Raw genomic sequence first — 15,454 nt, forward strand, 5'->3', positions numbered from 1 at the left:
GGCAGGACGTTGGAAAGAAGCTGCTTCAAAATCCACATCCATCCTTCACTGAGGAACTGACACAGAAGCCGTCACACCTTCAGGTCCAAAGACGCATTAAATTGAGAAATAACCGCCCAACAACACCGTTGCAAAGGTCACGTCAGCGTCATCAGCCTAATCGCCGGCCACCGTCGCTTTCGGTGATTTAGGCTAGCAGTAAAAGCGTCATAACCCCCCCAAGCGTGTCCGTGCCCATAAACGTAACCCCGGCAACGGGGACGTCGGGCTGCCCACCGCCGATGCGTCTTTGGGATTCTCCGCCCGGCGCCGCGCTGTGTCAAGTCAGGCGTTAAGAGTCGATTTAGCTGCGGCATTGGGGGGAGGCTCGCACATTAGCGGCAAGGAAATAGCAGCCAGCAAATACTTAGTGGGTGATTGGCTCCGCAATAACACAACACCCCCTTTGGCAGCCCGTCAAGCGCTGCTGTACGGATGCCGTTCCAAAGTGGGGCCCATTAGCGGGCGGGGCAGCTAAGTGAAGCGCGTCCCTCCTTCACTCCATTACGCCACAGGGATGTTTTATGTCATCCATGATCATTTTCGGGTATCGCACGCGAGTATGGGGACAAAGTTAAAAGCGAGGCTGAGCGTAGATTCTAACAGAGGTAAACCCTAAAGAGACAACATTGATTTTATTGCAAATATAATTGCGTTCCACACGTTGGCTTTGTGGCGACATCTGCACCGTGGTGCTTTTCATTTGCTGTAGATAGTAAACATGTCTTCGCGTGAATATCTCGATCCGTGGCTTTGTGTTTCTTTTGGTTGTCAACGCCAACTCAGCTAGCAAAAATCACTGCAACGCCAATCATGATTTTGCTGCGTACATCTATTTCACATTTTGACTTCATTGCCCGTCCTTGATTTGATTTGTTAGCGGTGATCATACATCCGACTTTGCGCATCCCTGCGCACCGCCTCTCAAACCGCCGTGGCTCAGAGGTGAAATTTCCAACGCTGTCAAGTGGAAATTACATTTACCTAATGCTAATTTGTTTTCCCAATTATGTCTGTGGAGAATTGTAATTACTTCCTGGATCGCGTATCCTGGGAATGTGTTCCGCCATGTTGCAAGTGCTGCTTTCGTGCGAACAACTTGAGTGTTGTGATTAGGTTCTGGGGCATAAGTATTCTAGCGCTGTACTCATTTGTGTTCATTTACGAACAGAGAGCAATCGAAACCTCTTGTTGTGAATAATTAATATATTGTAATTTGGAAGTCACAGTCCAGTCCTTCGCCCAGCAAACCATGATACTCAACTGGTTGTGCGTGCGCTCGGTGTTGTAATTGTGTCATGGAAAAACAAATGGCTCTGCGTTGCTTTAATTGACGGGCCCCCGCGACAAATATGGGGTGCTTTGTATGGCAATTTCAGACACCGTTGGTGCGTGACTATGGGTTGGTAATCAATGAAGTGAGGTGAGTTTGTGTTGAATGACAGCGTCGACCCAATATCGCGCAAATAGCCGCCCGCACTTTCCTGTTTTTTTTTTTTCTGTTTAACCCATGAGATGATGCTAAAACCCTTGGGAGCAATTTTTTCTTTTTCTTTTTTTTTTTTTTTATAAACTTAAGCACTCTTAGGGGCACCCTCCTGACTGGCATGTCATTAGGAGAGTGCCACGCTCCTGCGTCCCTCTCCAGACAGGCCACGCCACAGGCTGCATGCTAATTATGGAGGCGTAGCCGGCATGAGATGACCTTGTATGGTAAAAGGAAGGAGGCAGATAAGTGGTTTTGTTTAGCGTCTGGTGGGCAGGGGGTCGCTCGCGCTGAAAGCGCCTTTGTCTTGACCTTGGGCGGCAAAGTGGGCCAAGTCAAAGCACTCGCTGGTGAGAGATCATAAAGCCGGGGCCTCATTAAAAACTATGAAGCAATGTAGTGTGTATAATGGGTAACAGGCATATCACATCACATTATATAATGCAGATGTAATGAGCGGCGCGTCATTGGAGTTATCACAACATATCGTTTTTGCTTCACGCCATTAGGTCCCAGTCATATTATGCCAGTCAAATTTATACATTCATCTTTCAAGGCAATCATTCCCCTCATGGCTGCTGTATAATAGATGTGAGGTCATCTTCTCAAAGGGCATGCAATTTCCACTAAACAGAAAAATCTGCTTCATAATCCTGATTTAGCAGTAGGCACCTTTTTTTTTTTATTTTGGGACTTGCAGGGCTCAATCTCTCGACTCTTTAGAGCACCGAACGTGTCGGGGCTTTATCTATAATTTTATCAGAATCGCTCCGGTCCCAATAACGCGACCTTTTTGGCAGCACGTGCCCTTTGTGCTCGCCTCTGACAGGTTTCCTCCCGCCACTGAACCGTAAAGTCCTCAGATTAAAGTCCAATCAATGACAAAGCACGTACGAATGAGCAAAAACGAGACAGACGCAGAAGTCTTCAATAAAAGGTCAAACACGGCTGCGGTTGGACTGATGGATGGCGCAAGACCTCAAAATTGCAGCTTTTGCATCGTTTGACAGCTAAATGTAATGCACTGCGCGCTAAAGAAAACAAACCGAGGGTGTGGGCCGTCAGCGAGTCAGGACGAGCTGCTAACCTGTCGTTTTTAGCGCCATTAGTTCTCCGCTGACGCGCACTGATAAAGAGGCGCTGCTCCTTCGGTCCTCATTAAAAAGTCGCCATATTAAAAACAATCATTCCAGACCTTTGCTGATGAGTATTTTATTGCCTTCATGAAAATGTTGGAGAGAGGGAGATAGAGGGAAAACTGTCAACCATTAATGAAAGTGGCAACGGAGGAGCGCGACAAAGAAGCAGTTGATATGGGTGATTTATTAGGTTTATATTGATTTTTGTTTTGAGACAGATTTTTTTTTCCCCACCCCCAATTTAGCCACATTATAGAAACATTATAACATATAGTTAGTAGGATTGTAACGTTGGACCAAAGTTAATATTAGATTTGTGTCATTTTCGGGACGATATCTTTGAAGGTGCATTAACGTGTCCTGAAGTGAAAGTATTTTGGAGGATTTATGGAAAATAATAGTAATGGCAAGGGTGGATGACTCCAAATGCTTGGGGCCAACAATACAGAGCATTGGAGAGTGTGGTAAGGAAGTGAAGAAATGGGTCCAGGCAGGGTCAAAGAGCTGTTGGAAGGTGTCTGGTGTTTTATGTGACAGAAGAGTCGCCGCTAGGATGAATGGCAAAGTCTCTAAAACAATGGTGAGGCCGGCCGTGATGTACAGGTTAGAGACAGTGGCACTAAAGAGACAACAGGAAGCAGAACTTGAGGTAGCAGAAATGAAGATGTTGAGGTACTCGCTCAGCGTGAGCAGGTTGGATAGGATTAGACATAAGGTCATTAGAGGGACAGCCAAAGTTGGATGTTTTGGAGACAAGGTTAGGGAGCAAACTTCGATGGTTTGGACATGTACAGAGGCGAGAGAGTGAGTAGTTCTTTGGTAAAAGGGTGCTGAGGATGGATCTGCCAGGCAAACGAGCGAGAGGAAGACCGAAGAACAGATTGATGGATGTTGTGAGGGAGGACATGACTGTGAGTGTTACAGAGGAAGATGCATGAGATAGGCTTCGTTGGAAAAAGATGACGCGCTGTGGTGACCCATAATCGGGACAAGACGAATGGAAAAGAAGACGAAGAAGAAGATGGAAAATAATCCCTTATCACAATACTCTGTTTTGATAGTGTACCGTTATGGGCTTTCTCAATGTGGACATCAACACTATCCAAAATGCTTTGTCGTCACAGTCTAAACTACCCAAAACAAGTCCTATATTCTCTTCCAAAGTTTTAGAGACTTGGTGGTAAGTCAGTCTCCCCCCTGGGCATGAAAGTTTTAATCTGCATGCGAAAGAGTCTGATTCACTTTTGACTTGTCGACACGCGGCTGCCTGAAGTGCCAGGAGGAAGGTTTGCCTCTACGTGGGAGGGGAATCAATCCATCATTGCCATAAAAGTTGCTTCTTGAGCAACCGCAGCATGGACAAAGTTGCGATGGAAATCAAATGCGGACTCTGTTTGGAAGAGCTGCCCAGGTGGCTGCTGCGCCGGATTGGCTGTTTGGGGGGGGGGTTTAATCCTTTACTGGCATACCAGGTGCTTCTGCCAGGACCTTTCCGTGATAGCGACGCAAGAAACGGGCAAAGCGATCCTCTAAACACCCCGCGGTGGAAACGCAGCAGCATCAGAAACTTGGAGGCTATCAAGTGGAATGGGAAGCTTACTGCGAGGAGTCATCCATGCACGTGTAGCAGTAACCTAATGAAAATCCTGCCGTGTCTTAATGACACTGGGACCTGCGGCGGCACTGAGTTCCACAAACAAGGCTTAATAACGCCCGCCAACACTGAATATTCTCGCACAGCAGCTGCAAGTCTAATGAAAGTCCTTGAAATGTCAAAGACACAACGCTGGAGTTTGGTTTAAATGGGCGCACGTTGATTCACAATGCACTGCGTTATTACCTAAGGTCACGCTTATGGTGGCGTTTTGCTGCTCCGCGAGTCGAGAACCAGCTGCCGCGCGCATGTTCAGCCTTTTTAAAAGCCCTGCTTTAAGTGCAAATGCTTTTGTCGCACATTATGCCATAATGTTACTTTAATGCCGCCACATGTCGGTGTTTGCACGCTCCGGAGCTGATTAAATGAGTCGCCCGTATCTTGACGGAGGGCTGAAAAGTCGGCCTGATTAATTAATTGCCTCTCCCGCCCAAGTGGAGTAAAACTAAAAATAACAGCGCCGCTAATCTGTGAATGGAGACAAGGGTGCGCCGCAATCGCTAATCTGTGAAGGCGGGAAACCTTCAATAATGAAATGAAGCCAATTTCACACGTGCAAAGCGGCGGCTCGCGGGAATACGCTCAGCCATTTGATTGGCCCCGAGGGACTCAATATCTACGATTTAATTTCAGATAGCAAGTAAGCATATCCTGTTACAAGCCATTACAAGAGTTTAATGCCAGCCTCTGTTTGCTCTGCTCAATCTATATCGCCGCACGTCTTGGGAGTTAGCCAGTCGAGACGCAATTACCAAGATTCCTGCTATTTGTTGGGCCACGTCCTTTTTTTTTTTTTTTTTTTTACTTTGGTTCAAATCTATCAGCCTAATTAAATCCAGTTCAAAAGTAACTAGTTTAGTGTCACATGAAAGGGAACTAAAGTAAAGGAATACTCCCTTTGAGTCGGTTGAGTAATAGCTCTATTTTAGCTTTGATATTTAAGGACAAACTCCCCACTGTGGCAAATGAACAGAGGCGTCCCACTCTGTTGGTCGCTTGCAATCCTCAACCAAAAGCCCACGCTATTGATCATGCCACGACCTGCTGGGCGGAAATGGGGGCGCAGGCGGGATGAAAATACGCCAGCCAAAACAGGAACTATTAAGCGTTGCGGAAGTGCTGGGGAGAAAATGATTTAGAAGGGCTGTAGCTTTTGGAGAAAATGATATTGGTGTAATACAGGTGGAAGCGCAGCGTTCAGGGAAGGAAGTGGAAGGATGCTCATTTGCAACATTTCATATTCTCGCCACTTGCCTCAGTTTTGAGGCGTAATATCGGGCTGCCAAATCAGCAGCGGCGCCATTACTCATCCCCCTCTGCGCTGTCTCCTGGCTGGGGCTCCGCTGCTAATGCAGATTACAGGGATATATGAGGGCTATTTTGTTCGCCGCAGGGTGGGAACGATCACAGGCAACCCCATCCCTCTCTTGATGCGCCACCCTACATCTGTTCACCCACCCCCGCCGACACCACCCACCACCTATTCCGCATAAGCCAATCTGCAGATCCGTCATCGCCTGCTTCCTATCAGATCCGAGCCAGCGACATCTATTGGCCATCAATTATGGATGGTGTGTATTAAAAATTGGGGCGCGTTGAGAGGCATTGTTTGGCTTGCCCGTTGGCCGCCGGACTGCGGATGCGGCGCACCGTGTCCAACGGAGGCACTTTAGTGAAGAGAAATGACCTTTTTAGCCGAAACAAAAATGTGACTCGGGCTTTCTTTTGTGAAATAACAAATGCGCCGACACTTTTAGTGATTTTTTTTTTTTTTCTTCAGGACCTCTCCCGAGGTGCAAATCCACGATTCTTTCCAATAAATGCATCCCCCTCCCCGTCCTGGAGGTGTCGAACCACGTGTTCCGTCTTTATGCAGCTGTGTCCTCATCTGACGACTAAAATAGACCATTTGTCCTGTGACTGGGCTCGTGCATCTTGACTTTTGAGCGCCAGCGCCATGCATCATTGTTCGACGGATATGTCACAGCTCATTTTGCGAGGTGTTCAACCCCCCACCCCGCCCCCAGCGCGCTTCTAGAGATGAGAAAGTCAAAGCTAAACTTGCACCTGAGGAGGGCTAAAATGTTCTTCGGCGCGTCAAGGATCTCAACGCTGATTTAACGCGCCGGCAAGAGTTTTCAACTCAGAGGAGACGGTAGCAGGCACGCTGGCAACCTTTCATTAGGCGCAGCATACGGCGCAAGTCATCAAAATGTAGTTGCTGCTCAACAAGGGATATAATTGGTCCGCGGCTAATGGCAGTTTGAAACCGTTAGCGGCGGGTTTATCTCTGAAGTCGCAGTTTGAGCGTTCGCGTTTGTCTCACACGTGCAGCTCGTCGCGAACGCCGGGCGTCTGTCGGTGGTCTTAACTGGGGTTTGCTTCTTCTGTCGTTTCCACAGAATCCGCCGGGATCGGACGATGGCCGCCGCGCACGAAGCTTAAACGTGGCAATTCAAGTTCACCAAGCTCAATTTACATCAAGGAAGAAACAAAAAATTAACCGATAAAAGCATTATTTAGGTTCATCTGCATGGAGGTACGTATGCATAATTTCCAACTGGAAGTGGTGGGTATCCTCAAGAGAGATCATTATGCAAATATCGTCTTCGGCATAATCTAGAATTTACAATTGTACCGGATTGTCTGAATCTGATGCGCATGACCCGAGTTCCGAGATCTGCGCCGTTGTTTGGATGTTTTTTTTTTTTTAACAATACTCACAGATATATATTATTTGTTTTCTGCGAAGATTGACCAATATTACAGAGGAATGACTAGAGTCACTTATATCCATATGTGTTATACTGCCCTCAGATGGCTGCACACCAAAAAGAGCAGCACAATGACCATTGAAAAGTAAAAAAAAAACAAAAAAAAAACTTCAGAAGTCTTTACATTTTATTGAATATTTTCAATACTGTGTTTTTTACAAAGTACAGTATTAGTTTTTTTCTTTCAAAAAAATCAAATGACATTTCCTCATGTCGTACATCAAAATTATGATGCGCGTGTATATCCACGGGCTGTGAAGCTAGTTTGAACACTTTGGCACCCTCCATCTTTTCTGCCCTCCGTTTAGAAGAAGCGTTGCCTCGCCAGTCACGTCTTACGAGGCCTCGCGCTGACCCCCACCGCCGCCTCCATATCCCCACCCCCGGCGTAGCGCAGCCGCATTATTAAACTTGTATAAGATCATTAGCATACAAAGCAGGAAACCTACAGCGTCGCAGTCATACATATTTATCTGGACGTGCCTGCCTCGCACTCGCGCTGTAACCGCTTTGCGCGCCTGTCGGAGGTGACGTCGGAATTCGTCCGCAGTGAAGTGGGCAATACTTGAAGGGTGCCCGCTTTGAGGGGGTAGATATTTATCGGGACGATGCCGCCCTGTGAAGGGAAGGCGCGCATTTGGAAACCGGAGACGGACGTTGGGGTTCATCACCGCGCTTTGTTTCACACACAACGAATGTCATTTCCGCACAAGCGTCTGATAATCAAATACATATTCATCTGCTGGCGCACGTAATCAAACGGGACTTGGTTGGTACAAGCCTCACCTGTGGGGAGAGCAGCTCTGCTTCTGCAAAATGCACTTTGCACACGACCACGCCATCATTGTCTCCTTGCTCTCCTGGGCACCCCCCCCCCTTCTGTTTTCCTGCTCACCCCCCTCTCCCGCCTGATTGCAAAACCCCTTCCTTGCTTGCGATGTGGAATTCTCTTGATAATATGTCTTGCATTTTCCCCACGCAAAATCATGTGGGGGGCTCAAAGAAAATGCCTCATCTTTGTGGAACTTTCAGCGACCTACTAGATACTGCAACGTAGATCCACAGATGTTTGTGTTCATTTTTTTCCCCTCTTCATTGCCCCTTGTTGCCAGGCAGAGTCCCTGAGGCCCTGATTCATAGCTGACCCCCAAAGGTCAATGACAACCCACCAAACAAAACTAGGGGCTGAAAGTGAAAGCCAATAAGAAATCGGATTACATACCAACTGATAGACTCTCTCGTCACCTTGTGAAATTTCACCCTCTTGCCCCCGCTGCTCGCCACTGCTTCTTCCTTCCTTTTCGTCCCCTCCTCTTCTTCCCTCCTGTGAGATTGCTGTTGTGTCTTATGGCTTTTTATTCCTACGTGATGGTCGATGGGTTCATGTAGGAGCAGAAGCCACTAAACACGCGGTGACCGCTCAGCGCCACGGGCAACGTCATGCGGCCAATGCTCGCGCCACACTGATTTTTTTTTTATAGGATGGGGTGGGGTTCAATTTATTCATTGTTCTGCCTCCAAACAGGAGGTGTAAAGTTTTTGTTACAAACGCAGACCACGGAGACGCATAGAGGTAGGTCGGTAAATCTGCATTGTTCTCAAATGACTCCAATGCGTATTAAAAAAAAAAAAAATAAAATAAGAAAAGAAACCGCTGGGATAGGCATCAGCCCCCGAACACAGAAGCGCATTGCGGCCACACGTTGAACTTTAGAAAACCTCTGTGCGACTGACGGTTTATTTAAATTTTTTAAAATACATATTGTTGTCAAATGAGCCAACTTGGCATGATGAATACTTCTTGGGAATTTGAGATTGAGAAGAATAATTCCTACCTGAAGTAAAGTGATCGCTGCACAGTCGTGTGTATTTGGTTGGGCACCATCAATCCCGTTTAATTGCCGAAATCCATCGATCTTTTTTCGTCTTTTCAGCTGGTATTCCATAGAATGATCTCTTTGAAGATCTGTCTCGGCTGTTGTAACACCCAACAGCGCAACAAGTCTCGGCCATTGTGAATATTGTGCTCCGGTTCAATGCCCCCCACACTGTCGAGCTCTCTTTGACCGGCAATATGGCGCCGTGAAAATGGTGACGTCACCTGCACGAGCTCTATATTGAAGTTTAAAAATGTCAATTAAGTGGCTCCTTTCCTTCCACTTCTTACCTCTTTCCAAACTTTTTGAGCAACTTGTGGAACAGTGGCATTTATTCCCGTCAAGCTCCCCTTGAGCCGATTTCCCCACCAACCAATTAAACGTAAAATTCAAATGACCCCCCCATTCCTGTTGGGTCCACTTTGGCGCGATGGGATTGGGTTTAAATGTCAACTGTCTGTTCGTGTCGCCGGCTCGCCCGGCCCCCGGAGCGCCATCCGAATAATGCTGGAACCTGTTGTTGTCGTAGGCCAAAAGGCTGAATTATGAATCCGTTGGATGTAAATTACAGCGGTTTGACACATGCTTCCAATTGTGCGACATTACTTCTACACCGACGCACGGTTGGATTAATATTCAAGATGACATTGCAATAGCTGCGCTCTACTGGGGTTTCATGATTTATTCAGCGCTGCGAGTTGTTGTGATCTAATATTCAGTGGGCGGGATGGGAAGTTTCTTTCGCTTGCATTATCGGTTTAATATATTTTTCAGGTTCCCGTTCCGACGTGGCGTTTCTTTTTTCATGCGCGTGGGGGTCTGAGAGAATTCCAGAGCAGAGCCGAGAGGGCTCTGTTCGATCCCGGACCAGCGGGCGCCGTACGGGAATCTGAAGGTGGGAACGCGAGCGTTTCTCGGGCAGTAGAGGAGTGCGTATTATTTCCACATAGCACGGGAAGGAGATTGATTGCGCATGTCCGACAGCCGCTTTATGATCCGAAGTGGTTTTCGACGTTGAAAATGTTAGAAACGCGCAGAAAAACCCGACGGCACGGACGTGGCGATCGGGTCGCGCGAGGTCACGTGACCCTCGGCTTCAATTTTTCAAAGTGACTGTCATGAATGGAATTTTCGTGTGACAAGCGACACGTGACGCGTTTGTGTACAGTATCAAGGCCTCCGCAGGCTCCACTTTGATCCGCCTGTGATAAATAATGCTCTTTTGTGTTCTCTGCTTCATTTGTTCCCGTTTGTAATGTCAGCGCTGTTCAATAAAACATGAACAATGCCTATTCAACCTGCTGCATATCTCCTGTTTCATTTGTCACTCAAATGCCAGTTTTGGCTTTGTTCCCCTTCCCCCACCACCACCCACAAACGTCAAACGCTGCCGCCGCGTGTCTATGCGGTCCACTGGTTGTTTTATTAGGACAGGAAGCGCAGGAAGTTTCATTCCATGCCATTAAGAGGCGGTGACTCGCGCTGCATTTCAGTCTGCGCGTCAGCACGCCGACACGTTGATAGGTGCACTAAATCTGCTTCAACTTCTGCCTCATTAAACAATAGAGAAGCCTTTAATCAGCACTACACGGTAGCCTACAAAGTTGAGCCATGAGCCTTGAGAGGATTGTTTGCTCGCCTACACGCAGCAGCTGGACAGCGTTTGCAGGGGGAATCGCCCTCGCCATCTTTTTTTTTTTTTTTTTTCCTGATGAAATCAGAGGAAATCCACAAGCGGACCACACACACTTATACACTCGCTCTCGCTCTCATTCTCGCTCCCTCGTTTTAAACTCCTCTGTTCAATAATTCTCAGTGATAGGCCTCTCCTTTGAGTGCTGGTTCCTCATTCCAATTACCGAAAGGCAAAGAGATCTTCGTGTTTGTCGGCACGCAAGCGATAATTGGATAATCCCCGAAATTTGGCCAACTGCACAGAAAGGGAATCGGTAATTAAAGCGCAAAGACGGTCAAATATTGACACGGACGAGGCGCGTCGACGTCGCGGTTGACTCAACTCGAGCTGCTGTGACGCACAAACGTACGCCGAGGTCTCCAATCCTCCTGAATAATGAAGGCAGTGTTGGTATTTTATCGTTTGACATTGAGCGCGGTCTGTCGGCAAAAATGTAGACGCGGCATCGACAACCAAATGAGCAACATTGCGGGCTCCTTGGCAATAATCCATAGTGGTGATTAATGCGTTGCGTTTACCCCCCAAAAATGCATCTCTGCTCATCCATCTATCCCGGCGACATATGGTGACAGGTAGAAAATGAAATGCTCTTCCACAAAATGGCAGACGGTACATAATTAACCTGTGCGCAGGTATCCAATTTTTTTTGTGGGGAGGATATTTCTGTTTGACGGTGTGCTCACATTTTCCAATGACTCATTCCTTGACTCAATAAAAGTTCCTAAAACAGAAAGGCTAAATATAATTTTGCTTAAAAAAAAATCAATACCAAATCCTCCTGAAATGTTACCTACCATAAAAATATACGTTATCTGTAAATTTGTTAATCAGGAGCAACAAAAAAAAATGGTTGCCTAGCTACATTATATGGATCAATGTTGTATTGATAAAAATATGAAATACAATATATTACAGTATTGATATTTTGTGGCTCCACTAGCATAAAACACCTTTGGCCTTCACAAAGCTCCGTATATTTTTTCCCCTCTTCAACAATATATTTGGAATATTTTGCCCCTTGTGCAACACTTTGTTCACAGCACCATAATAATTTTCTTTGCAGAATGCGCAATGACGGCGGCACGGTGGATCACAGTGGCCTCACAGTTCTGAGGTCCCGGGTTCAATCCCGGACCCACCTGTGTGGCGTTAGCATGTACTCCCCGTGCCTGCGTGGGTTTTCTCCAGGTGGGCACTCCGGTTTCCTCCCACATCCCAAAAACATGCAACATTAATCAGACACTCTAAATTGCCCCTAGGTGCGAGTGTGAGTGCGGCTGTTTGTCTCCATGTGCCCTGCGATTGGCCGGCAACCAGTTCAGGGTGTAACCCCGCCTCCTGCCCGTTGACAGCTGGGATGGGCTCCAGCACTCCCCGCGACCCTCGTGAGGTTAAGCGGTGAAGAAAATGGATGGATGAATGCGGAATGACAATCGAGATTCTGATTCTAAACAATAACACGAGTGAACACCACTCTGGCAAGGTGAGGATCGCACATCTCCTCTTTCCCAGAAATGAAAGGTGAACACAAAAGCCCAGAAAGCAAGCGGCGCTTTCTCTCGGCCCGGCGGCCGCCGAAAGCGCGGCCCGCAGACGTCCCGGCGCGGCAGCCGCTTGCTGAGTTGCGCACATTTGTTCCACAGCTCACTTAAGAAAAGCTGCCACCGCCACGCCACGCCGTGTCCACTTAATGAGAATGAAGCGTCAGCGTTCTGCCTGCAATTACGGCGCTTAGGACTCTTTAATGATATGTTAATGGCTTGGCTGTATTACCTCTCAGCTGCCCAAACAACATTAAATACCCTGCGGCTGATTAATCCGGCATCCACAAAAACATCCAATTAGGGGGAAAATGTTTGACTCCGTTCTTGCCAAACAACATGTCGCCAAGATTGACGGGCGGTAAAGTAGATGCGATATTGGAGTCAAAACACAGCCGGGGAGATGAGTGAAGGTCCGTTTTTGTTCTCCTTGGTTTGACAACAAAAGTGTTACCGAACATGGCAATGACATTTTCAGGAAAAGGGACGTGTAACATGAGGATGCAAGGCTCAGAAACCCCATAAAAATAATAATAAATACAAATGTGGCTAGCGTGTCGCTGTGCCTCATCTTTGGACGCTGCAGTATAAACGTAACTCCAAAGTCTTTACTTTTCCTCAGCGATTCGTTCTTCTACTAACTGGCCTCGGTCTCTTTTTGGATCAAATGTTTAATTGCTGTGGCCACCAATGACGAAAGTTTCGCCTGTCAGCTGAGTTGGGGCTTCATGCTGTCCCAAGACTTCTGCCCCCCCACCCTCCCAGCATTCTCCAAAGAACTGCCAAAAAGTTACTCTGCTGAAGGGTACGGTGCAAAACGCGCAGCTGTCGCCGAACGCCGCGGGTCACCCGGGCTCCGACCCTTGACCTCGCCGTTGTCCAACAGTCTGTCATCTGTGCTGTGCGCCCTCACGCCGCCTCAAAGTTAGACCGGTCGCAAAAGTGCCACCATTAGTCCGCCACGGCCGCATCCTCCAACATTCTTCTTCGTCTTCACTGTTCATTAGTAGAGGAGAACTCCCACAGTCTTTGGCGCTTTTCAAAACGCTTTAAAGCAAAGCGTTTTTCTTTCGCCACTTACGATTAACGTACAACCCCCCAGCTGATTGCTGTCAACATTAAGCTCGCAGCACCATCCTGATTATTTACGGGACGGATTCATCCTTGGGGAAGCTCCTCGAGCACCGCCATGGAGATGACATCCCTTCCCGTAAGCTCTCCCATTCTTGACAGGCTGCACCCTTCCGAGTTCCAATTCTTGCTAATGCTGTTACATCTGTCCATTGATTGAAAAGGTGTTTTCAAATATTGCATTTGCATATTGCAAATGTGGCATTACAGTAATGTAGTGCGTCACATCCATTTCGCAAAGGAAATTTTGTAGTCAGCCATCAAAACATCATCCGTGTTAGCCTTAAAGTATCTCCGGAGAGCTGACATGGCTCCTACTCATCCTGCCCTCAAGTTATGTCAGGCTGGTAAAGTAGTATCGGAGTGCCCCCACCTCCCCCTCCCCCTATTATGAATAGACATACAGTACTTGGTGTATCCCAAGGTAATACCTTGGTTTGACACAAATCTTTTAAAGGATATGATGCAATACTGAGTAAACATACATCCATCCTTCCATTATCTACCGCTTTTCCGGGTCGGGTCGCAGGGGAAGTAGCTTCAGCAGGGATGCCCAGACTTCCCTTTCCCCAGCCACTTCTTCCAGCTCTTCTGGAGGGATCCCGAGGCATTCCCAAGCCAGCCGAGGGACATAGTCTCTCCAGCGTGTCCTGGGTCGTCCCCAGGGTCTCTTTTCGGTGGGGAACGCACGGAACACCTCACCAGGGAGGCATCCGAATCAGATGCTCCAGCCACCACATCTGGCTCCTCTCAATGCGGAGGAGCGGCGGCTGGACTCTGAGCCCCTCCCGGATGACCGAGCTTCTCACCCTATCTCGCAGGGAGTGCCCGGACACCCTGCGTAGGAGACTCATTTCGGCCGCTTGTATCTGGGATCTTGTTCTTTCGGTCACAACCCACAGCTCGTGCCCACAGGTGAGGGTAGGAACGTAGATCGACTGGTAAATTGAGAGCTTCGTCTTTCGACTTAGACTTGACCACGCCGGACCAATAAAAAGTCTGCATCCCTGCAGACGCTACACTGATCCGTCTGTCGATCTCCCGCTCCATTCTTACCTCACCCGTGTACAAGACCCCAAGATTCTTGAACTCCTCCACTTGGGGAAGGATCTCATCCCTGACCTGGGTAGGGCACGCCATCCTTTTCCGACCGAAGACCGTAGTCTTGGAATTGGATTCGGATTCATGTTCTTATTAATGAACCAATTCAAGGCCAATCACAATGCAGCTCGGACTGCATGAGACGTGACTTCATTTCAGGATTGTGCATCGTCTCGGATGAAAGTGAAAAGTTGAAATGCAATCGCACCGCAGACCAAACAACATAACAACCTGTCGGCCCGATAGCACCTTCGATAGCGGTGCGCTCATCAATCTTCGCCATAAAAGCCCCCTCGGAGCAGCGGGGCCTTTAGCTACATCTCGTCTCTTATCAGCGCTCATCAGCGGGCCGGGAGAAAGAGGTTGCAAGGGCTCCTGCTCATTTGAGGCAAACAAAAAGAACGAGGGGGGAGGGGGGAGGTTGCAGCCGGAGCATCCTTATCAAAGACCCCGTGGGCTGAGCTAAAAATAGAAAGCAAGGGAGATTGGCATCGATTTGCGCTGCCGTTGACGGCCCGATTGACAGCGGCGCGCCGGCGTCTGGCTGTTGAGCCATCGAGGGAATCCGCTGGAGCGGCTATGATGAGATGAGATGGCCAGATAACTTCTGACAAGCTCCTCCGCCCGCCACCCGCCTCTAATCACACACACACAAGTACACAAAGTGGAAAAAGTAATTACCACACATACACACTTGAGCAAGTTAAGCAACGCCGGCTGACTGAGCATCCCACCTGTCCGCTTTCTCGCGCCAAATCCGAGCCGCCGTGCTCCCGCACATACCAAACTAACCGTGGACGTCCCCCCGCACGGCATCCGGCATGCAGCCGCCGTACCTCCGGGCTCGGCTCGCCGGTAAACACACCGGGCCTTCCTCGGAGGGCCCCGTCGGTGTCGCTGACCTTTGTTTTCGTGGCGTAAATGAAGTCCACTAAGTGATTAGTGTTATTACATTGTCTACTTTGCCGCACCTCCATGTCACTCACGTCCCCGCTGGATTCTGTTAGTGCTCGAGC

General features: G+C 48.2%; 1 long non-coding RNA gene across 1 annotated transcript in view; it reads left to right on the forward strand.

Annotated features, from left to right (window-relative positions):
* LOC133493731 (uncharacterized) overlaps positions 1-10,261 on the forward strand; it is a 32,110-nt gene extending 21,849 nt beyond the window's left edge. The window contains exon 4 of the long non-coding RNA XR_009793120.1: positions 6,721-10,261. This is a non-coding gene — a long non-coding RNA (uncharacterized LOC133493731). The remainder of the gene's footprint in view (positions 1-6,720) is intronic.
* The last annotated feature ends 5,193 nt before the right edge of the window (positions 10,262-15,454 follow it).

Source organism: Syngnathoides biaculeatus, chromosome 20 (assembly GCF_019802595.1).
Source record: "Syngnathoides biaculeatus isolate LvHL_M chromosome 20, ASM1980259v1, whole genome shotgun sequence".
In the NCBI taxonomy this organism is placed as follows: Eukaryota; Metazoa; Chordata; class Actinopteri; order Syngnathiformes; family Syngnathidae; genus Syngnathoides; species Syngnathoides biaculeatus.